Raw genomic sequence first — 16,096 nt, forward strand, 5'->3', positions numbered from 1 at the left:
GATAATAAAAAAAGTTTCTTCCAACATATTAACAACAAGAAAAAAGTCAAGGAAACTGTAGGTCCACTAAAGATAGAAGATGGCAAGGAAATAACAGGCAACAGGGAGAAAGCAGAGCTGCTTAACTCATATTTTGCATCAGTCTTAACACAAAAAGAAACTATAGCCCAACATACTGTGGGAGATGAAAAAATGGCCCCCTCTTCATATAATAAAATGAGGCTGGAACAAACCTGAAATAGGCCCCACAGTCGTGATTTAAAAGCTTTAACTTGAACTTTATATTGTTTTCACAATATAGACGTATTTTCCATGACAATGCCCCCAAAAAACCACTGCAAAAGACATACTAGAAACAAAAAATAAAATAAGCAAGAAAATGGTAAGAGAACACCCATCCGATCTTGATGAATATAAATCACTGGGACCCAACAGATTACATCCCAGAGTTCTGAAGGAGCTGGCAGATGTTATCTCAGAACCATTGCACCACATTTTTCATAAATCCTGGAGCACCGGGGAAGTACCTGAGAATTGGAAAAGGGCTGATGTGGTTCCTATCTTCAAGAAAGGGAAAAAAACGGACCCAGGAAACTACAGACCAATCAGTACCTGGGAAGATCCTAGAAAAGATAAACAAAAAACAGATCTGCGAACAACTAGAAGCAAACAAAGTCATAACCAGTAGCCAGCACAGGTTTGTTAAAAACAGATCATGCCAAACCAATCTTATTTCATTCTTTGATAAAGTGACTAAACTAGTAGACCAGCGAAATGCTGTGGACATAGTATACTTAGATTTCAGTAAGGCATTTGATAAAGTAGACCACAACCTACTCCTTGGTAAACTAGAAAAAGATGGAATAGACAACATCACCACCAGATGGATCTGTAGCTGGCTGACAAACTGTACTCAATGAGTAGTCCTCAATGGCACTACATCCACATGGAGAGAAGTAAGCAGTGGGGTACCACAAAGTTCCGTCTTAGGCCCAGTACTCTTCAATATCTTCATAAATGACTTAGATGAGGGAATTGAAGGGGAACCCATCAAATTTACAGATGAAACCAAACTGACAGGAGTAGCCAACACCCCAGAAGACAAGCTCAGGATCCAAAAAGATCTAGACAAACTTGAACAATGTGCCCTATCCAACAAAATGAGTTTCAATGTGGAGAAAAGCAAAGTTTTACATTTAGACAGGAAAAATCAAAGGTACAAAAACAGATTGGGCGAGACCTGGCTTAAAAACAGTAACTGTGAGAGAGACTTTGGAGTCCTAGTGGACAATCACTTGACTATGAGCCAGCAGTGTGCAGCAGCAACCAAAAAAGCTAATACAATCCTGGGTTGTATAAATAGAGGCATAGGATCAAGACCATGCAAAGTATTATTTTTGTAAAACCCTAGTAAGACCATACCTGGAATACTGCAACCAACCATATCACAAAAAAGATGTTGAGAGTTTGGAAAAAATTCTGAGAAGAGCAACTAAGATGATCAAAGGCCTGTAGACTAAAACATACAAAGAACGGCTGCGGGACTTGGGTTTGGCTAGTCGAGGGGTAGGCAACCTTGGCTCTTTTATGACTTGTGGACTTCAACTCCCAGAATTCCTGAGCCAGCCATGCTGAGGGGAAAGGGAGAGTTTTTGGGAGTTGAAGTCCACGAGTCATAAAAGAGCCAAGGTTGCCTACCGCTGGGCTAGTCTAAAGAAAAGAAGAAATAGGGGAGACATGATAGCAGTATTCCAGTATCTGAGGGGCTGCCACAAGGAAGAGGGGGTCACTTTGTTCACCAGAGCACCAGAGGGAAGGATGAGAAACAAGGTTGGAAACTGATCAAAGAGAGAAGCAGCCTGGTATTAAGGAGAAACTTCCTGACAGTGAGGACAATCAACCAGTGGAATGGCTTGCCTCCAGAAATCGTGGGCACTCCATCACTGGAGATTTTTAAGAAGAGACTAGACAATAACCTGTCTGAGATGGTATAGGTTCTCCTGCTTGAGCAGGGGGCTGGACTAGAAGACCTCCAAGGTCCCTTCCAGCTCTATTTTATTCTATTCCAAGTGGAAAGCCAGGAGGGCCGCCTAGTGGGAAGAGCTGGTGGAGTGGAGGTTCCCTATCTCAACCTGTAACCCCTCAATGGAGCAGCTCAGGGAGAAATTCGGCGGGCTGGAGGTCCGAGGAGCCACCTCACCAAGGTTGGTAATGACAGGAGCTGGGGCAGGGTTTGCCAAGCAGCTGGCTGCCCCATCTTCCCATCAGTGGCAACCAATGGTGTCGAGCCTGACCAGAGCAATGGAACCCACACAGCAAGGGGCAACGGCAGCCCCGCCTCTGATGGTCCCAAGTCAGGTCCCTCCACTTCCCGCAGCAACACAAGTTCCCATGCAAGTGGCCCCACCAGTGGGACTGCCATTTGGCTATGTGCTGGTGCAACAGGACCAGGAGCCTCCCCCTTCAAAGCAAAGTTTAATGGTCAGCCCGAGAAGTTGGTCTATTTCCTGATTCAGGTGTGGAATTACTTGGAGCGGTATGGTGCGATGCACCCCAATGAGTCTTCCTGTGTAGGTTCAGTCACCTTGAACCTCGAGGGAGAGGCCACGGAGTGGTTGGTGTCTATAATGAAGGCACCCCCAAGCTGATGAATGTGGATGCCCTCATGCAGGAGCTGCAGTACAGATTTGAGGACCCCACAGAAACCTGCCAGGCAAGTCCAAGATCCACTCCATTCAACAGGGAAAGTGGCCAGTTGCAGAATGGATGGCCTCTCTGAGAGACACATGACTTACATTGCACAAGGCACTAGGGAAAGCAAGGTAGGTCCAGAAAAAACAAGCTGACTGGAAGAGGGCCCCTCAAAGGGAGTTCCGGCGGGGGTAATAAGGTATATTTATCCACAAAGTATCTAAACCTAAGACAGGCCTGTAAAAAGTTAGGTCCCAAGTATGTAGGTCCTTTCCTTATTGTACGGATTATAAACTCAGTGACAGTGGAGCTGCAGATGGGTCCACCCAGTGTTCCATTGCAGTCTTATTAAAACCTGTGTGAGACGCTAAGCTGAGGCCAGTAGGAGGATCCCCTCCACCTCCAGTCCTTAAAAAAGGAGAGGACCACTACGAGATTAAAGACATCCTGGACTTTAGATACCATCAGGGAAAGTTGCAATACATAGTGGATGCAGAATGGGTGGCAGCAAAAGACTAGTGAAGAGGTTTCATGCCAGGCACCCTAAAAGACCAAAGTGAATCAGTGGTTTGTAAGTGGTGAGTTGTTTATGTTTTGTGTGTTTATATTCACTCCAGGTGTATCGTTTTTCCGGGGTGGGGGGTGGGTGTCAGCATGTCAAGAGTGATTTGCTCTTTCACCTAGTTTCATCTTCACTCTCAACTTGACAACAATCGGGAGGGGGTGGTTATAATGTCTGGGGTGGGAATGGAATGCCAAGACTGTGAGAACCTGCTTCTCCCTTCAAGGCCATATACTGTGCAGGTGTTTGACCTATTCAGGCAGTTCTCATAACAAAAGGAACATATTTGATTGGACAACGCAACGGACTGAGGGGACTGGCCAAAGGGGAATTTAAGTTTAGCTATGTGGATTTTGAGTAGGAAATCCAGAGCTGATTTTGCTTCTTTTGTGTCAATGTAGTGTATTCAATAAAAGTGCTACTTTTGGGAAGAACAATGTCCCAGGAGTTCCTTTCTTGGATTCGCTAGCTGGACACTTGACACATTGTGGTTGAGAAATAATTATTACAAAAATTGAGAAAAATGTCCATTATAGCTACAAGGTGAGAGCGTCAAGCCTTGTGGTATCCTGCAAGTCAAAGACTTTGCACTTGATTTCTCATCTTACATTAACACTGACTGGAAATGGTCAAAATGGAAAATGAAGGAGAACTCCCATACAGCCACTCCCATTCTACTTAGTTAGACCATGATAGTGGTATTGAAGGTCACTAAGAGTTCTAGGAAAGCCAAGATGGGTTGCAGCCTCTGCATCCTGGCTCTATCAGAGATTGTCAACAAATAACATCCATACTGTTTCGGGGCTATATCCTGGCCTGAAACCGAACTGAAATGAGGTTTTTCAGATAATGATAATGACTAAGCAGATCTGATTTTATCTGTCAGATGCCTAAAATATTCTTCACTGAGATTTTAGATATTTTTGTGGCTATTCCTCCTAGTGAGGAAGGACAACTCATAATCTATCTGCTGACATGATAAGAACAGCAAAATAGATAACATTTTGCCTGACTTACCACCATGGCATAATTTTTACTGAAGAGTCTTACTGAGTTCCTGAAGTTTCGAGGAAAACCAATGAGCCCCCTGAGAGCTAACCAACATTAAACCAGCATGCTTACATTTAGATGGTAGACAATATCTTCCAAGAATGAAGGGTTGAAAAAGGACTGTTTTAAGGTAAATAGAGGACCCTGAGATTAAGGTTCATTTGTTGTTTCACAAACCATGACCATAAAGGCAGAAAGGGCTTCTTGAACATAACACAGACAAGGGTTTGTTTCCACCTTGTGAAAGCTGGTATGGTATTTTTTTCAAGGAGAGGGTGCTGGCTGATCAGACTGCGCCAGGAAGTAATGGGCAGAACCTTTAGCAGGGCAAAGAGGCAGCAACACCTGAAGGGATCTGATGATAACAACCCAGAAGTACCAGAGATTAAAAATGAAGTGAGATATTCCAGAATCTGCTAATGCTTAATTTAAATAATATTCCCGGGCTTTGAACTGAGTTTTGGTTCAGATAAAGCCTTAGGAAACTTTTTCTTCTTTTATCTTAGGAGAATCAGTTTTATCATACAGAACTGATTATTGGTCTGGTACTAGAACAAGATAAGAAGGCTAATTATCCTTCCAGAATGGGGAATTCTTTTTTTATTCTTGTTTTAAAATTTTTCCATAAAATTATATATTTTAAAAACCAGAATGGATAACCCTGATGCTCTTTCTAGCTTTTCCATTGCCATTCAATAGAAAAAGAGCAGAGAAAATTAATACGAGGTATATGTTTAATATATTCTTATGCTTTCCCACATAATATTAGTATGGTTTGTGGGCTGTGGTTAGGAGACAGGACTGGAAAATCCAGCTGTATTTGCTTATTGTTTTCTAGTCACCAGAGTAACCAGAGGAAACTAGTCTCTCAAGCAATCCAGCTGACTATACAGTAAGCAGCAAACATGGATTCTCCTTATGCCTTGTTCAACGGTTCCTGACACAGGAACGTTTTCCTTAATAGCCTCTTTGGGCAACTTGGACATAATGCATCACCCTTTCAAAATATAATTTTACACATTTTGCATATTTTTTCCTTTATCCAAACATCTTATTTTGTTCTGCATGACTCAAATAATATTCCCTGGAAAAAGCTTCTTGGCAGAGAAAAGACAGTAATGTTCTCTGTTAAACTTCATTGGTTGAATGAGTAATGTTACTTTAGTACACAGTAGTCTCTGGCATATATTTATTTTATTTATATTTTGTGTTTCTTAACTGCCCATCTCCTTCAGAGAGGGCTCTGTGTGTGTCTGTGTGTTGGATGACCTCTCACTGAACAAATGCTCATAGGTCAAGGAATATCACACACACACACACACACACACACACACACAACTACCCACTCCTAGGCCCTTGGCACAGCTGCACCTCCTCCACCACCCTCCTAGGCACTCTTCCCTACCCTTGTCATGCCTCCCTCATGCGTGTTGAAGCCCCTCACACCCAGCACACTCTCCCTACCTATACCATATTTCTTGCACACATCCTTGCACCCTAGCACACCCTCCCTGACCCATGCCATGCCTGTCATGCACCCCCTTGCAACTTCGTGTGCATCCTCAGACCCACATGCATTCACACCAACCCACCTTCCCCAAATATCCCCATGCGCCCTCTCTGACCAGCGTTGCTCCTCCCATGTACCCCATCACACCCTTGCACATCTTCCCATCTCCAACTCATACCATATCTCTCCCCCACCCACCTGGAAAAAACCCTCAGATCCTCCCACACCCTCCCCAACCCAAATTGCACATTTGCCCATCTTCCCGACTTGTACCACACCTCTTGTATACCTTGCATCCCTTTACCATCACCCCCATGAATCTTGCCTCTCACTGCATCCTCCCCAATCCATGCCTTGCTCCTTGGGCATCCTTCCTAACCCTCCATCCTACCATCACAACCCCTCCCCAACCCTCCCCTGCACCCTTGCTCACCCCCTCATCCCTTTCCCCATTCAGCAGCAGCCACTTACCAGCCTACCCACCTGGGACTTGCAACGTTTTGCCAGCTTCCCAACTGACTTTGGTTGTGGGAAGCAAGTAGGAAGTTGCCTTCAACCATGGACTTCAGTTAACAACAGCAACTGAGACCACAGGAATTGCAGGGATTCTGCTTAGCTGTTGCCATCACGACTCAAGGACTACCTGTAGTGGTGACTTGCATGTATATATGTGGGGGGAGGGGTTGCATGCGTGTGCACATGCTTATACAAGGGACCACTCTGTGGTCATGTAGATGTAACTGGGAAAAGACAGTCCTTCAAATGATCTGGTTCCAAGTTATGCAAGGCTTTGAAGGTGACAACCAGCACATTGAATTGGATCTGAAACCAAATTGGCAGCCAATGCAGCTCCTATAGGAGAGATGACACATGTGCGCATCTAGGCTTGCAGAAAACCATGCTGGCCACTGCATTTTGAACCAACTGAAGGTTGTAGAACTTCTGAATACATAACCATAAGTTTTTAAGTATTTAAATAACCCCCTTTTGTTGCCCATCATAATATCCCCACCTTTGTAGGATGTCCATGAAATTGCAAGGAGTTCTGATAAAACAGGAGGTCATTTTGATATAAAGTTTTACAATGCCTATGTTCAGTGCTTTTTTTGTAAAAAAAAAAAAAAAAAAAAAGGTGCCGGAACTCACACACAGGTCTGGCTCCAGTCAAAAGCCCTTTACGGAGCGGTGGGGGGAGAGAAGAAACCGCTTTAGGGTGCTTCCGAGGCGCAGATCACTCACCTGGAAAAGGTCTGTCTCCTCTCTACTGCGGTTCCTGCTGCTGCTCCAATTTGAGGCCAGGGGATGCGTCCACAGCTCCCGGTGGTTCAATCTGGGCTCAGGAGGCCTGGAAAAAACCTCTGCCACCCAGATGCATGGCCGCGGAACGATTTTGCAGCCCCCCCAGCAGCCCGATTGGGGCTCTGGAGGCATGGAAAAGACCCCCAGAGCCCAGATCTATGGCCACAGAATGATTTTGTGGCCTCCCAGCGGTTCAATCGGGGCTCCGGAGGCCTGGAAAAGGCCTCTGGAGCCCAGATCTATGGCCGTGGAATGATTTTGTGCCCCCCAGTGGCCCAATCGGAGCTCCAGAGGCCTGGAAAAGGCCTCCGGAGCCCGGATCCATGGCTGCGGAACAATTTTGCAGCCCCCCAGTGGCCTGATTGGGGCTCCAGAAGCCTGGAAAAGGCCTCCACAGCCCAAATCTATGGCCATGGAATGATTTTGCGGTCCCCCAGCATCCCCATCAGGGCTTTAGAGGCTTGGAAAAGGCCTCCGGAGCCCAGACCGGGCCGCTGGGGGCCACAAAAGTGTTCCGCGGCCATAAATCTGGGCTCCAGAGGTCTTTTCCAGGCCTCCAGAGCCTGGATCAGGCTGCAGGAGGCTGTGGACACGTCCCCTGGCCTCAGATCGGAGCAGCAGGACGAACCACGGCAGAGAGGAGACAGACCTTTTCCAGATGAGTCCTGCATGGCAGGAAGGGAGGGGGAAGCATGAGAGCGTTAGGGGATTACCTGTACTCATGCTGGCAGCTTAGAAGGAACCGGTTCTTCCGTTCAAAAAAAGGTGCCAGAACACCATTATGTGCGTTCTATTAGAAAAAAAGCACTGCCTATGTTAACATAGCATTAAGGGCAAAATTGTACCTGCTTATGACAAGCTGGCTGGACTAAATAAATGTACTCTCCAAGAAGGGAAGGCTGTGTTCTGATGACTAAGTCATTGTGTAACTTTTCCACACTTTTGGGAGAAACTTTCCATCATCCCACATGGGGAAAAAACCCTGCCTTTGAGATCTTGACTCTCAGCAGGCTACCTTGTCCCTCTGAATTAAGGTTCTTAGTGAACAGAATTTGGGAGGTAGCAAAGGAGATCCTATTTGGCAGGCGCTCTCTCTTTTCCCAGAGGCAGGACCAGTCAAAATCCAGCAGGGAATACATGCACTAGAAAAGAAGACCGTGGTACAAAAATAGAGTCCTTAGTCAAGATCTCCATTACAGGGAACAAAAAATGTTATGAAATCCTATAACTTTTTTTATATTGCACGGGAAGATGACTCATGCCCTGCTCCCTCCCAGTAATTATGTGTGAGTAGGGGAGCAATAAGGAGGGAGGAGAACATGTACTGTATTTGCATGTTCTGATGGGTTTCTCTGTACAAAGCAGTTCATATGTATGAACAGAAAATAATGGTTTATAGGTGCAGATGGAGATTCATTTGTTGGTGGGGGCCCTTATTTATAGGCCATTAATTTAAATTTATTTTTAGCCTGGTCCTGGAATGTGAGTTTGGCACATGTACACCCAGCATGTGTGTGTAAATGTAGACTTTTATATGAGAAGGAATATCCTACTACTCAACTTTCTCACAATATATCTGAGCATGTCTTATGTTAGTTTGGAAAAGGTCTTTAAATTTAATTTATTTGGTCAAGAAATTATCATCTTTTAAATAATAATATACAAACATAATTCCTTTAAGTATATGAAACATTCCCTCTTTTTAAAGTAAACTGTTTATCCAGTTGAAGACATTATTTATCTTGGGAGTTCTTTTTTCTGGCAATGAAAATGTACAGTAATCTCTCCTTTTGATTGATTTAAAAATAAATAGCTACTTTTATGACAGCTTTTTCTCCTATTGAAAATACAACTGTTAGAGCATTATCAAACTTGCTGACAATCTATTCTGTGTTTCTGATGTGATTTGCACAAATTGGAAACTATGCATATGAATATGTTTGTGAATTTATATGTATATGTGTAGATTACTGTGATTTTGGTAGAAAGACAATCATTGATGGACTGGAAATAGGCCAAGTGGTCACTTGTACCTACCCCTCTGCTCGTTCCTTTATTTGGCCAAGAATAAAGCAGGAAAACACAGTAGACTCCCAATGCATCTAGAGATTCTGTGGTGGTGAAGGGGAGGGGGACAACTTGAAGGGGAACCTGAAAAGACAGCTATAAACATGGCAGGCTATGTTGTAATCTCCTGTGTTCATATTTAGCTCTTGTAGTTTTTACCAACAGAAATACTACACATACCTAGGTATATTTGAATTGGAATTCTTCACAATTGCCTTCAGGCTATGTAGGGGGCATCTTATATCTTCAAGTGAGATGAAAATATGTTTGTGGCTCAAGGGGGCACCTCTTAAAGAGGAGGAAATGGAGGTGCTGAATATTATGGAATGCAGGTCAAATTACACTGCTGTCATGTTGTGTGAAAAACAGATTCAGTTTGCAGATAAGCAAACTTCCTGGGGCTCCTATCCCCAAAGGCAAAGGGGTTTCAATCTCTTGCTCTTAACAACTGCATGTAAACATTTGAAGGAAGAAGGGGAGTTTAGTATGCCAAGAGTTTTTCACCTCAGAGAGATCACAATTGATCTCTCATAGTCACTGATCATAGTCAGGGCCAAGAGTTGTTCCATTCTCTCCATATAAAAATGGAGAGTGTCAGAACCCATACCTATCTGACTTCACACTTCCCTTGCTCTTCTTTCTCTGACCCAAATTCCATTCTCTTCTCTCCCTGGGTTCTGCCATATTCCTGGAGGGGAGGGGGGAATGATCACAGATTTATTGCCTTAGCTTCCTCTATCGGTACAATGTAACACCTTGCTTTCCTGCATTATTTCTCTCTGTACTTTCCTCTCCCTAAACTGTCAACTAGAAAAGGGGGAGGAAGAATGGAATGCAACCTCCGGCAACTGACTTATCTCTCCGCTCTCAAGAGAAGGTGCGAAGAATCGTCTAAACATTGCTGTTACAAACAGAGCTGGCCTGATGTTATCTCCCCTTTTCCATGATGGACTTAACACCTGGGGATTGGCCGGTTTGAACTGTCGGATGAACTATGGGGTGGGGTTTGCTTGGGGACACTTTAACCTAGTGATCTATGCAGGAAAACCTCAGATCCTGTCTAGTATGCCTGCCATCAGCTTCTCCTAATAAAAGTTCCTTTTGGAAGAGCTTGCTTCCATGAGTTCTGCTTTCTTGGGATGAGGTATTGAAGTGGGCTCTGACATTAGACAGGATCTGCAATAGTAATCAACCTGGAAGGATGCACCTTGCCGGGGAACTTTGCAAAGTCTACCATGTCGGACACCGGTGCATAGAAGGAGGAAGCCACCGTGAAGGGGGAGCCCTCCGGTCGGAACCCTGCCAGCTATCTGGCTCTGAGATGTCCTACACCTCGGAGGAAGAGGTGCTGGAGATGTGCAGCCGTAAGCCTCGGTGGTCCATGGGTGTAGGCAAGAAGGACGAGAGGGAGAAAAAATCGAGAAAGGTGACATTGAGAAGGGGCAGTCACCAACCGGGATGGAAGCAAGAGATGGAGAGATCCCTACACCTTAGCGAAGATGAGGACGATCGCGGGGAGCTATTGAGCCAGATCCTGGAGAAGGTGATAGACCTGATAAAATCAACCATTGTCTCCCTCAAGGATGAAAAGCCCGAGCCCCATGGCCCGCACCGTTACCTTGGGCTGCAGCAAAGGAGACACTGAGGGGGAGTCCAAAGCTGAGGCCCCAGGAATGTCAGGTGGAGCAGCCGAGACTGCAGCCATCATGGCAGCAGCCCCCACTCCCCGCCACGTGATAGCTGCTGATCGGGATGGATGACACGACAGATGACACAGGCATTGATCCATCCAGAAATTTCCACTGCTGGACGTGAAGTTTCGAGAAGAGTCACGGCACCTGGGGTTCTTCCTAACCCAAGTCCTCAGCTACATGGAAGAATATGGCCGAGACATCCCAACCAACAAGGCTCAGATCCGCATTGTATAGGACAGCGTGGCATCGCAGAGGGAAGCCGTGGAGCCGATCACCCCCCGAGCCATCACGCGAGCCCATGAAGTCTCAACCCACAGCCAAGAAAACAACCGACTGCTTCAAGTGTGGGAAAGGAATATCACACCGCAGAATGCTGCTCAAGGAACCCCCAGGAGAAGGCCGACCGGACCCCAGCTGGGAAGTCAGGAAAATAGCCTGCCAAGCTGTGAGAGCCAGCCATGAAGGGCACTGAGGCCATCGAATTCCCTCCCTCCGCCCAACGAGGGAAAGGAACCCCGGCCTACACCGTGGGAGCATCCAACTCGTCAGATGACAACTCCGAAGACAAGCCCTTGGTAAGTGGACCCATCACACCCCTCACCTGGATAGTGACTATACTAGCCCCCTCCATGCCCGAAGCTGTAAAGGTTAGAGCCCTAATAGACTCTGGCTGCACACGTTGCCTTATTAGCCCAACGCTGGTGGGGAACCTGGGCATTTCGGTGAGGAGGCTGAAGAAACCGATATCCTTCGGTCAATTAGATGGGTCCATAGCAGTGGGGATGTCAGCTACCCTAGCCACACTTCCGATCCACCTTACCCTGGGCATGGAGTGCCCAATAATACTGGGGATGGCATGGTTAGCTAAATGGAACTCCCAAGTGGACTGGAGGACAGCGGAACTCAGATTCCCAAAAGGGGATCAAATGGGGTCACCACCCCAGGGAGTTCCCGAGAGTTCCCCTCCGGAAAAAGCAGCAGTAGGGGAGGAAAAAGCATTGCCCGAAATACCCGAGGAGTACAAGGACCTTGCCGAAGTTTTTAGTGAAGAGCGGTCGGAGGAGCTACCGCCTCACCGACCCACAGACTGCGCTATAGAAATTAAGCCAGGAGTGAAGCTCCAAAAGCCTAGATCAGTGATGGTGAACCTTTTAGAGACTGAGTACCCAAACTGCAACCCAAAAGCCACTTATGCATCGTTGGGTGCCAAGTGGGTGTGGCCCATTCGGGGGGTGTGGCCCATTGGGTGGGCATGGCTGCGGTGGTAACAGCAGACTGGGTGGGACTAAAAAGTTCAATCAATTCCAACTTTGCGAGATCTTTTTTTTTCCTGTGAGAAGTTGAAATTGATATTGATTGAACCTTTTTTTTTGGCACACGGCAGCGTAGGCCTAAAGCGAAAAGGTTTTATAAAACCCAGCAGAAGGCCTAGGACTGGGGCGATGGCACGCGTGCCCACATAGAGGGCTCTGCGTGTCACCTGTGGCACGCATGCCATAGGTTCGCCACCACGGGCCTAGATTGTACTCCATGAGCACTGAAGAGCTACAGGAAATGCAAAAATTTATAGATAAGAACTTGGAGAGAGACTTCATTGAGCCAGCTTCCCCAAAAAAGGTAGCGGCCCCAGTCCTGTTCAAGGAAAAGAAAGATGGCACATTACGCATGTGCGTGGATTATCGCGCCTTGAACGCTATAAGCGAAAGCAACCTGTACCCTCTCCCCCTCATGAAAGACATGCTGTCCCACCTATCGAAGGGTAAAATCTTCACAAAACTGGACCTAAGGGAAGCCTACTACTGCATTAGGATTAAAGAGGGGGATGAGTGGAAGATTGCATTCAACTGCCCTACAGGATGCTACCAATTTAAAGTCTTGCCATTTGGGCTGCAGGGAGCCCCTGCGGTCTTTATGCAGCTAATCAATGATGTACTGAGGGAGCACCTGTACAAAGGGGTCCTCGTCTACCTGGACGACATCCTTATATCCACGGAGACTAAGGAAGAGCACGTAAAATTAGTCAGAGCAGTTTTGAAAAAACTGAGAGCTGCCAACCTCTATGTAAAACTATCAAAGTGTGAATTTCACAAACAGAGAATTGACTATCTGGTCTACCACATATCAACTGAAGGCATAGAGATGGACCCCAAAAAGGTCTGGGCGGTGTTAGAGTGGGCGCCATCCTGCACGAGAAAACAACTACAAACCTTCCTGGGGTTTGCTAACTTCTACTGTCAGTTCATCCCCTCTTTCGCCCAGATAGCCCTGCCTATCATGAACTTATTAAAAACAAAAAGGGGAGGCTTAGTAAAACCTAGTCAGCCACTAACTTGGACGATGGAATGTCAAGCCGCATTCAAAAGACTAAAAAGACTCTTTTTGGCTGAACCGGTCATAAAACACCCCAACCCAACAAGCCATTTGTAAACCAAGCCGATGCAAGTGACGTAGCAGTAGGAGCGGTATTATTACAGGAAAATGACAAGAGGCATTTACAACCCTGTGCCTACACATCCAAGAAACTCTCCGACATGGAGCAACATTGCGCAGTGTGGGAAAAAGAGGCGTACGCTGTGAGATGGGCACTCCTCACCTGGTGGCACTTCCTGGAGGAGAATAAAATCCCATTCCAGGTCTGAACAGATCATAAGAACTTGGAGGCCCTCAAAACCCCCAGAAAACGCACCCCCAAACAAGCCCAGTGGTCACAACACTTCCACCGGTTTACGTTCACAATCAAACACTTACCAGGGGGAAGGAATTTCCTGGCAGACACCGTGTCCTGCATGCCCCAGTACAATAGCTCCTGGCCAACCATCTCCAAACCGCTCATGCTGGAAGTGCAGCTGGCAGCACAAGTAACGACAAGAGCTCAAGCAAAACTAAAACAGCCGATAGCCAGCCAAGCAGGGATCGAATTCAGGAAGGCTCTAGAAACCGATGAATAGTTCCAGAGCCACAAAAACCTATGCACTATCACTGATGACTTACCATGGGTGGGGGAGAAACTGTACATCCCAAAAATCTAAAGGATTGTGTTCATGCAGCTCTGCCATGACACAAAACCAGCAGGTCACTTTGGATTCGTGAAAACGCTGCATTTAGTAAAAAGACAGTTCTGGTGGCCATCTATCAAAAAGGACATTGAGAGCTATGTGGCCAGTTGTCCAACCTGTGCAGCTGCTAAAAGACTGCAAGGAAAAGCCCCCGAACTGTTACAGCCAGTAGCAAGTCCCTCAGCCCCCTGGAGGGAAATCTTCATGGACTTCATAGTAGAACTACCAGAAAGTAATGGAAACACAGCAATCTGGGTGGTCATGGACTTATTCTCAAAACAAGTACACTTCATCCCTTTTCCAAAAATCCCCACCGCTAAAGCCTTAGCAAATCTATTTGTCCAGCACATACATAGACTGCATGGGGCACCCCAGTGCATAATATCGGACAGGGGAGTGCAATTCACATTGGACTTTTGGAAAGAATTCCTGTCCTTTTTGGGGACCACCCAGGGGCTGTCATCTAGTCATCATCCTCAGACGAATGGGGGGGGACGGAACGTTTGAACTCAATACTTGAACAATATCTAAGATGCTTTATAAATGTCCAACAGATGAACTGGACCGACCTGCTCCCTTTTGCAGAAGTGGCATACAACAACGTGGTCCATTCCAGCATGGGCTACACCCCATTCCAAGTAGCTATGGGCCAAAGTTCCAACCCCATGCCGGAACTGAGTGCCACCGAGCCAGCCATTCCCTCCTTGAAGGAGTGGATTGCACAATTAAAAAACACTTGGCCAGTAGTTAGAAAAGCATAAGATGGACTTCCGGTGGCGATGGCGCCGCCGATGGCGGCTTTTCTTTGAGCCGTCTGCCCCGAGGACGCGTCAAAGCCGCAGGAACAGCGCGCAACAGCTGTTCCATGGCTCGGAATCCCCCTCCTCGGGCAAAGGGGGGGTGAGCTTCCAAGATAGGGGTAGAGTTCCCTAGCCCTCATAATTCTTCTTTTGTGAGGACTAAGGTGTGAACTCCCCCGGAGTCTGGGACTTTCTCCGCTCCTTGGGCTGCCTTTGTTCTCCGAACGAAGCCAGATGCTGATCCCACCTCTGCCGTTTAAAGAGACTGTGAGTAGAAACTATAAGCAGACAGAGCTAACCAGGATTGGACTTTGAATAAATTGTGACTTTAACTCAGGAAACAAATAAGTATCTTCTTCACTTTTTGTCTAAACTAGAAGAAGAAGGAATATGGCTGTGGAAGGGCATTTTCTTTTTTGACAGAAGATATAAGAGACTTTCACTTTCTTGGATATAGAAGAAATACTTTAACGGATTTGCTTCTCTATTGCTTATTGGGTGGGCAAGCTTCCTGCCTCCTTTTATATACTTAGTATTTGTTGCTTTTACAAGACTTTATAATACTTTAAAGAGGAAAAATAAAAATAAAAATATAAGACAGAAGAAAGAGAAAAGAAAAATGGCTTCAAAACGTGCAGGAACTTCCGTTCCTCAGAAAGGCACGATCTCCTCCCCAGCTGTTCAAACACCACAGCAGCCCAAAGCTAAGACTCCTCCGCCTTCTCCCCCAATTCCGGTATTTACACTGAAAGAATTACAGGATGCTTTGAAGGACAATGCAATGCAATTACAGGATGCTTTGAAGGACAATGTAAGACATATCAGAATAGAGACAGAGGAGCTTTTGGAAAAGAAAAATGCAGAGATGAGAGATGACATACTGTTTGCGCTTCAAGGCTTGGCAGTCCATGTAGAACGTATAGATGAATGGGTGGATGAAGTGGAGGAACATGTTGAAAGTCTGGAATTTAGATTGGGAAAAGTGGAGGAGAACGTGGATTTAACTCAAAATGAGGTTATTATGTCACAATATAGAGAAATGGAATATGCTTTGAGAATAAGAGGATTGAAGGAAAATGCTCAAGAAAATTTGGAGGAAGAGATTGCAGCAGATTTGGCTTTGGTTTTGTCCTGTCAACCTGAAGAAATTATGAGAGAAATGGAAAATGTTTTCAGAGTTAATTCATGGGTTGCAAGACAGAGAAATCTTCCAAGAGATGTTGTAATCTATTTTTCTAGAAGATCAATCCGTAATGAAATTATTCAAGCCTTTTATAAGCAGAGATTTCAAATTATGGCACAAGATGTTATAATTTTAAAGGAGATACCATCCAAAATACTTAGAAGAAGGAAGGATTTCGCCTTTC

Source organism: Protobothrops mucrosquamatus, unplaced genomic scaffold (genome assembly GCF_001527695.2).
Source record: "Protobothrops mucrosquamatus isolate PMUCROS unplaced genomic scaffold, P.Mucros_1.0 scaffold_199, whole genome shotgun sequence".
Classification (NCBI taxonomy): Eukaryota; Metazoa; Chordata; class Lepidosauria; order Squamata; family Viperidae; genus Protobothrops; species Protobothrops mucrosquamatus.